The sequence below is a fragment of the Notolepis coatsorum genome (assembly GCF_963971535.1).
Source record: "Notolepis coatsorum genome assembly, chromosome: 5".
Lineage (NCBI taxonomy): Eukaryota > Metazoa > Chordata > Actinopteri > Aulopiformes > Paralepididae > Notolepis > Notolepis coatsorum.
This window is the reverse complement of record NC_140169.1, coordinates 103,493,102-103,500,601: the sequence shown is the minus strand read 5'-3', so window position 1 is coordinate 103,500,601 and position 7,500 is coordinate 103,493,102.

The window sequence follows — 7,500 nt, the reverse complement described above, 5'->3', positions numbered from 1 at the left end:
TTAACACTTGCATGCGACCAGGTGCTGAGGTGACAGATCTGTCACGCTATCCGCCTGGGGGGGGTAAGGAAGAGGAGGAGGAGGACTAGGATGGGGGGGGGTGAAGGAGAGAAGGGGGCAAGTGTGTGCGTGTGTGTGTGTCTCTTTTTAGATGTGACTGATCTCTACTAATCCCTCTCCACTATTAGAAAACTGGCAAGCAGACAGGTACTGTAGGTACAGAACAGGTGTTGAATGGCTGCATTACTGAAACCGATATTATGAATCTCTTACCAACCTAATTTTGCCCAAGTCGGTATGTTTGATGAGTACATTCCTCCAGTCCATATAGGCCGTTTCATTTTGTGCCCCATTTAATTCAACTGTGAATGTACAACAACCAATCACATGTTGACAGAAAAACATGTTGAGACGAACCTTACAAACATGTGGACAGATGAACTTTACAAACATGTGGACAGAGGGCCAACACTATGGAGAATGAGGTATTTGTGTGCTGGTGTTTCATTTATCGTCACTGAGGTAAACGTGTAGTACCGTCATATGGATTTACTGCATACATTTGTATCAGTATTGGAAATCAAACCCCTAACCCTATAGCAGTGTTAGTGCCATGCTCAGAGGGCCATGTACTCCTATTGAGCCTCACACAGGACCTTCATTCCTCTTCCTATTTCCACATACACACTCAATTCTTCTTCGACCATATTCTGAAAACATAGAATTAAAGGTATGACCCGTGGATTTTCTCAAAATACACAGTATCACGGTGAAAGGGATTGTTGATAGTGCCCATTAACGCTCACTGCTGTGGACCCTATGAGCAACTTTGTGTCTGTCTGCCAATAGGGGGAGTTTCTGGTTGAAATGTGTGTGAACACAGGTGCTTCTGGCTTCTTCTCCACCTTGTACTTGCAACCCTGATATATGTTTGTACTGATTCAAATTAACAAAAACTAAACGTTTTCAAAGATAAACAAATTAGGATTATTTTGTGTTCTATAGGGGACAAGTCTAACCTTTGTATTTTACTGTTAAAATAGGGTTTGTAAAAAAGAAAAAAGAAAAGTCTTATATTATAATATATAATAAATATAGCTAGATATATTGAATGAATTGATGAATGAAAGATTTTAATTCGAACAAGTATAAAAACAAAAATATATCTGTTCATTTGACATATCCAAAAGATAATAAAAAAAGGCAACAAAAGGAGAAACAGATAAACAAATCCTATAGTTTACCCTGTTCGAAAATGGAGTAGGAAGAAGTATACACTTTTTTTTTTAAATTCCTACCCCTTTTTAACTATCACAAATTATAATTTAATCTATTGTTAATTATATGTATTATATAAATATACCTATAAATATGTAATATATAATATATATATACTAAATAAATACCATGATATACATAATTTCTTAAATTTCTTATTTACATCTTACACATACTCCCAATCAACACATTTCCTCTTCCAGATACCCATTTAAGAAAGATTTTTTGTACATCTTTTTAAACTGATTTATGTTTGTACTCTGTTTGATCTCTAACTCCAGACTGTTCCACAAGTCCACCCCACAGATTGACATGCACATACCTTTCATTTTGGTTCTGAGTTTTTAAAAGTTTGGCTCTCCTCTCACAGATTGTAGCCACCTTCTCTTTCCCTGAACATCTTTTGTATCTTTTTTGGCAACAGGTTATTTCTGGCTTTGTACATGATTTGTGATGTTTTAAATTTGACCAGATCCATACATTTCAAGGTGTATTGCCATGCACTCTTTAGCAGAGCTAAACTCCTTGCTGCTTAAGATGCATAACCTATACCAGCCTACCATCTCCCAGAAAGGGATTTATTTGTTTTTACATGATGTTATATAATAAATTACTATAGATATTAAAATGTCTGAATAAGGAAATACCACAACCGGGGCTGCTCAGTTCAACCGTTTAAAATGCTGACCTGGAACCAGCCCATGCACATTGTGTGTGTCATTATTAAATGTCAATAATGTCATTGACATTATTTTGCGTCCAGGGTCTGGTGTCACAGCGCACAGCATCTGTTAATACCTCTGAAGTTAGAGAGCTTTATTTTTGTTTCTCTCTCAACATTAGAATGAGTCATCACAGCTAATTTCACAGTTATATTAATGAGAAAATCCCACTCGTCGTATCATGTTTGATTCCAGCATCTATAAATATCCTAAGTAAGTTGCTTGGTCTTAGTGTTAACATCTGTTATACAAACATAAATGCTTAGAAGCACTGCCAAAGCATCCCGTCATGACACTGTATATTCCCAAAGCACAGAGGCTTCAATTCAACAGCCACTGAGTGATATTACCAGTCATTACTCTATTGAGCCTGGGAGTGTGTGTGTGTGTGTGTGTGTGTGTGTGTGTGTGTGTGTGTGTGTGTGTGTGTGTGTGTGTGTGTGTGTGTGTGTGTGTGTGTGTGTGTGTGTGTGTGTGTCTGTGTGTGTGTGTGTGTGTGTGTGTGCGTGCGTGTGTGTGTGCGTGTGTGCGTGTGCATGTGCGTGTGTGTGTGTGTGTGTGTGTGTCTGTGTGTGTGTGTGTCTGTGTATACACATTGTATGTTGTCGTACCAAAGATGAACATGAACACAACTTATGTAAAAATAGATGTAATGACCTGGGATGGTGGTTAACAATGGCTTTCACTTAATGGGAGCTCCTGTTTCTCAGTGAGTATAGACGCCATACTGAACTGTGAAGTCTTCATGTATGCGACGACCCTTCTGTCGTTTCTTGACAGAGACGAGGTGGTGATTACGGTGACCTCTGACCTTTTGACTCATGCTCTTCTTTTTCTTTTCTTTTTTTACACAAAACAACATGCCATCTTAACTTAGCTGTTGAACTGAATGAACCAACACTTTCATGTGTTCCCAGCTCTCAAAGGAACACGCCAACGTTACTGGAGATGCGCTTCTTCAGGAGAAAGCTATCCGGCTGCAGCCTAGCTTAGCACAAATGAATGGAAGCGGATACAAACCAGCTAGCTATCTTAAACCTCTGGGAGAGGTGTTTTTGGCCAAAAGCTAGGCTAGCTGGGTTGTATCCGCTTCCATTATTTTGTGCTACGCTAGGCTAACTTGCAGCCACATAGCTTTCTGCTGAACACACAGAGAGGAAATATTGTCTGACTCTGTAGGAAACAGAGGCGTTTCGTTAAAGGATTGAAACTTTGACAGCTTTTTGAACAATGATGGACACAGGCAACAATGTCAGAGACTGGAGCAAGACCACGTGAAACAAACATATTGGTCGTGATTACAAAGTATAACTCTGAGTTTAACCCTTGTGCCTTGTTAAGTAACTGACAGAGTTGTCACGTTAGTGCATGAAAAGATTGCATCACGTTCAAGGTCATAAAAAACTTAATTTGTAATATTTCGTTTCCAATTCTTTTTTCATGAATACCACTATGAACCTAACTCAACATATCTATCAAAGATTCCAAATATTTCCGTTTGTAGGGTTATGGTTAGGGTTAGGGTTAGGGTTAGGGTTGGGGTTGGGGTTGGGGTTGGGGTTGGGGTTAGGGTTAGGTTAGGGGACTGTTGAGCAAGTGTTGGGGTGGGCACGGGCACAGGGATGAGATTTTACCTTCTCCTAGGGCCCTTTCTCACTCACCCTATTTGTTTCTATTCCGTTCCGTTCTGGCCCGTTCCGAGATCTGATTCGAACTCCCCCCCCCCCCCCTCTCCCCCCTCTAGTTTGCGTACACACTGCAGTCTTGTTTCGTTCCGGGTTCTGTTTACGGTTTGCCTTTTGAGCGTTTACGCTTGCCGTAGGTGATGATGTCACGTTCCTGTCACGTTTCCTGCAAAGAAAGTCAACAAGGCGGCGCCGGGCGCCACCATCTTTGCCTGTTTACCCATTGCAGCACTTCTTTTTCATCAAAGTCTAATAAAAGTGCAATAAACAAAACGGATACATTCACTGTGTGTTCTGCCTGTCATTTGTTGATGAAACAAAACTAACATCAACACAAGTGACCACCAAGAGCGGATAGTTTAGTCTAAAAAAAGATCGGTAGCTACATTGTTAGCTGCATGCTAACGTCAATGGAATATGCCATTATAACCGTATAGCATTGTGGCTAGAAGCTAACGTTAGCTCACGCTAGTTAGCCAGCACCAAACTGATGATATCGGGAGCTATCAGTAGTTAGATAACATTAGAGACAACGCTGTGTGTATTAAACAAAGGTGAATAGATGACTGGGCCATTTTGTTTAATGCTTGTTAAGTTGAAAGAGGAGCTTTGAGCTAACAGGGTCTGATAGCTAATGCTAGCTCATGTTAGCCAGTGGCAGTGCTCAACCAATCGTTAATGCTAGCAGAATGAATGGATGTAAACTTTATTTAACATATTGCATAATGGGTACAATACAATACGGCTCAATACAAACAATTGTTAAGGGAATGCAGACTGTTGTAGCTTGGACTGGGGTCCTTATAACAATAACTTGACAACAGGTAGCTGCAGCTATTTGGGACACGGAGCTAGTTAGCTTAGCCTGTCCAGCAGCTAACATTATCCCATCGTTCGTGGCAATTATATTACATGTCATTGATCTACTGGTCGACCACGGCCGACTGGTTGGGCACCACTGGTCTAATAGAAATAAATGCATTCAAACAAGAAACTAATGTATAGAAAATAGCATGGCAAACAAAAATTGCCAGGCCTAATGCGAGCCAGGGAAGTGCTGTGCATTTGTAACGTGGCTTCATGTTTTTCATCCACTTGTTTTTGGTTGAGGTCTGAACTCTCAAATTGCCCATAAATATCGTTTTTGTGGGTATTCTCCAGTTGTTGCTGTGGTGTTATCTGCCCAAAATTCAAGCAAGCATGACAGTAACGACGTTGTGTGTGTCACGCCCCCCGCACCCGCACGGCGCGATTCCGAGACCACCTAATCCAACTGATCCCGTTCAGCGGGGGGTAAAACGAATCAGCGCCGTTTCGCATCCCAAAAGGGGTGAGTGAGAACACTCCCCCCGTGCTCCGGGGCGGTGATTCGATCCCAAAGGCTGAGTGAGAAAGGCCCCCTAATCTTTCTGTCTGGGTAACCCTAACCCTAACCCTAACCCTAATGGCAAGAAATAAAGCACTATGGACGGTTTGAAAGCTAATATTGTTAACTTTTGTGTTAGAGGGTTTCAAAATCTAATCTTTTCAAATTCTGTGAATATATGGAAAATAAGCAAACGGACACAATTTCATGACATAATAATCAACACAGCCATCGTTGTACACAGAAACACAAAAAAAAATAGGCAAACAACACAAAATAGTCGCTAAGGGGGCAGAAGAGTTAATCGGTCAAAGACGAAGCAGATCCAGGTCAATTCTCATTCCATTCTGATGAGGGCCGACCTTTCGTTGGATTTCCTATGAATAGGTGAGTGTGCAACTAACTGTAACCCCACCCCTAATCCTAACCATAACCATAACCCTAACCCTAACCCTAACCCTAACCCTAACCCTAACCCTAACCCTAACCCTAACCATAACCTTAACCTTAACCATAACATAACCATAACATAACCATAACCTGCACCTTAACCTTAACCTTAACCTTAACTTTAACCTTAACCTTAACCTTAACCTAACCATAACATAACCCTAACCAACCATAATTGGTTGTGGTTGTGATCAGCAGACCAGTGACATCAGTTCATCAGTTGTGAGTGCTTGGAGAACAAAGTGACACCAAGGCAGGTTCACAGGTTGCTCTGAAGTTTATTGAGTACATGGCAGATATTTATACATACATGGTCGCATACATACTGATAGAAATGGCCTTGTTTTTCAATGTGTATATAATGTAAATATCGGTAGATGACACCGTTGCTAGGGGAAATACGTTATGAGATGTGAGTTTATTCCGGGCTAAGTTAGACTAAGACACGAGGCGGAGGGTGAGCAGACGCGTTGACAGAGACTTTGAAACGATCCCTCCTTCCCTCGTGGGGGGGGGGGGGGGGGGGAATTGCCACGACATCACTAGCTTGGCTTACAGGGAAGGCCTTTTGAGCAACAAGGCCTCAACCACCATTGGACTAAAAGCAGAAGAGACGGTAGAATAATGAATTTAGACTGTTCAAGGACATTTCAGAATTGGTTACATCTTGTACGAGGCTATGTTTATGAAAATAAACATCAAGATCTAAGGAAGTAGGTCACGTTGCCAGTGTCGAATTCTTTATGAGACGGATTGCATGGACAGGGTGATACAGTGTGTGACAGCCAATGTGAGATAACCGAGTATTGATGACAAACCACAACGCAGAGGGGAAAGTCACGGAGGAGCAGGTGACGAGATGAGATTGGCTGATTACCGGAGTATCCAACATTACTGAGGGAGCCACCACAAAGGGAGCATGCTAGACAGTCTTCAGCAAAGAAAGCAATTATTACTGCTTTAAGACGAAGCAACCTGCGCCTTCTTAGAAGTGTTAACCACAATGTACACTGGACCTTGTGTGCAGATAATGTTGGTACAAAGACAGGAAACCACTAAGGGTTCATGGAACAAGATGCTTTAAGCTCATGTCAAACCAGGGCGGCTAGGTGGCGCAGTGGGCAAGGCGCTCACCACTAACGCAGGAGATGCTGGGTTCAAGCCCAGCTCTCGGCGTTGCTACCAGCTTGGCTGGTCGTTCATACTAATACAATTGGCAGTATTAGGGGGTGGGAAGCTGGTGGGTGGGGATCGGACGTTGTGGACAGCGACTCCTAGAGGTCGGTTGGTGCGCCTGCGCAGTAGAATCAGGAAACGACGAGGGCGGTGTGTCCCTCCCAAGCAGACCCTCGCCGCTGAGAGATCGCGCTGTGCAGGTGAAAAGATGCGACGGCTGCCTCCTCGAGTACCAGAGGGGACACGTGATGCAAGGCTTCATCCACATTACAGCTGGCTTGTGGGAGGCATGGCCTAACAACGTTCGAGACAGGGGAGGGTAGAATTGGACAATACGAAATTGGGGACGGAGAACATTTTTAAAATGGGGAGAAAAAGTAGATAAAAAAAAAAAGCTCATGTCAAACCAATATGGCAGGTGCAAAATGCACATGATTTGTTTTGGCAGTCCGACAGTTGTATGTTGAGTTGTTTTTTTGTGGAGGAGATTTTCAGCTTTGCAGGATTTTTGGAGAAAGCATGGCACTTGAGACAAAACATATTATATCCTATATAATTTTATATGAATTCATCTTGTTTCTTTGAAGTACATTGTTTACAGCTTGTTATGTTTTATTTAGTTTTATTTTTTGTGGCCATCTTGGTCTATATACTTATTGTTAAGTATACTATATACTTATTGTGTATGTGTCTTGTAAGGGCATACATGATACATCTGTATGTAAGACACATTTTTCTTAATCAATCAATGTAGCACAAAGCAATAAAGGTACATTACACAGGAATATAGTACAAAATACAATTCCTAAAAATTACCATAACG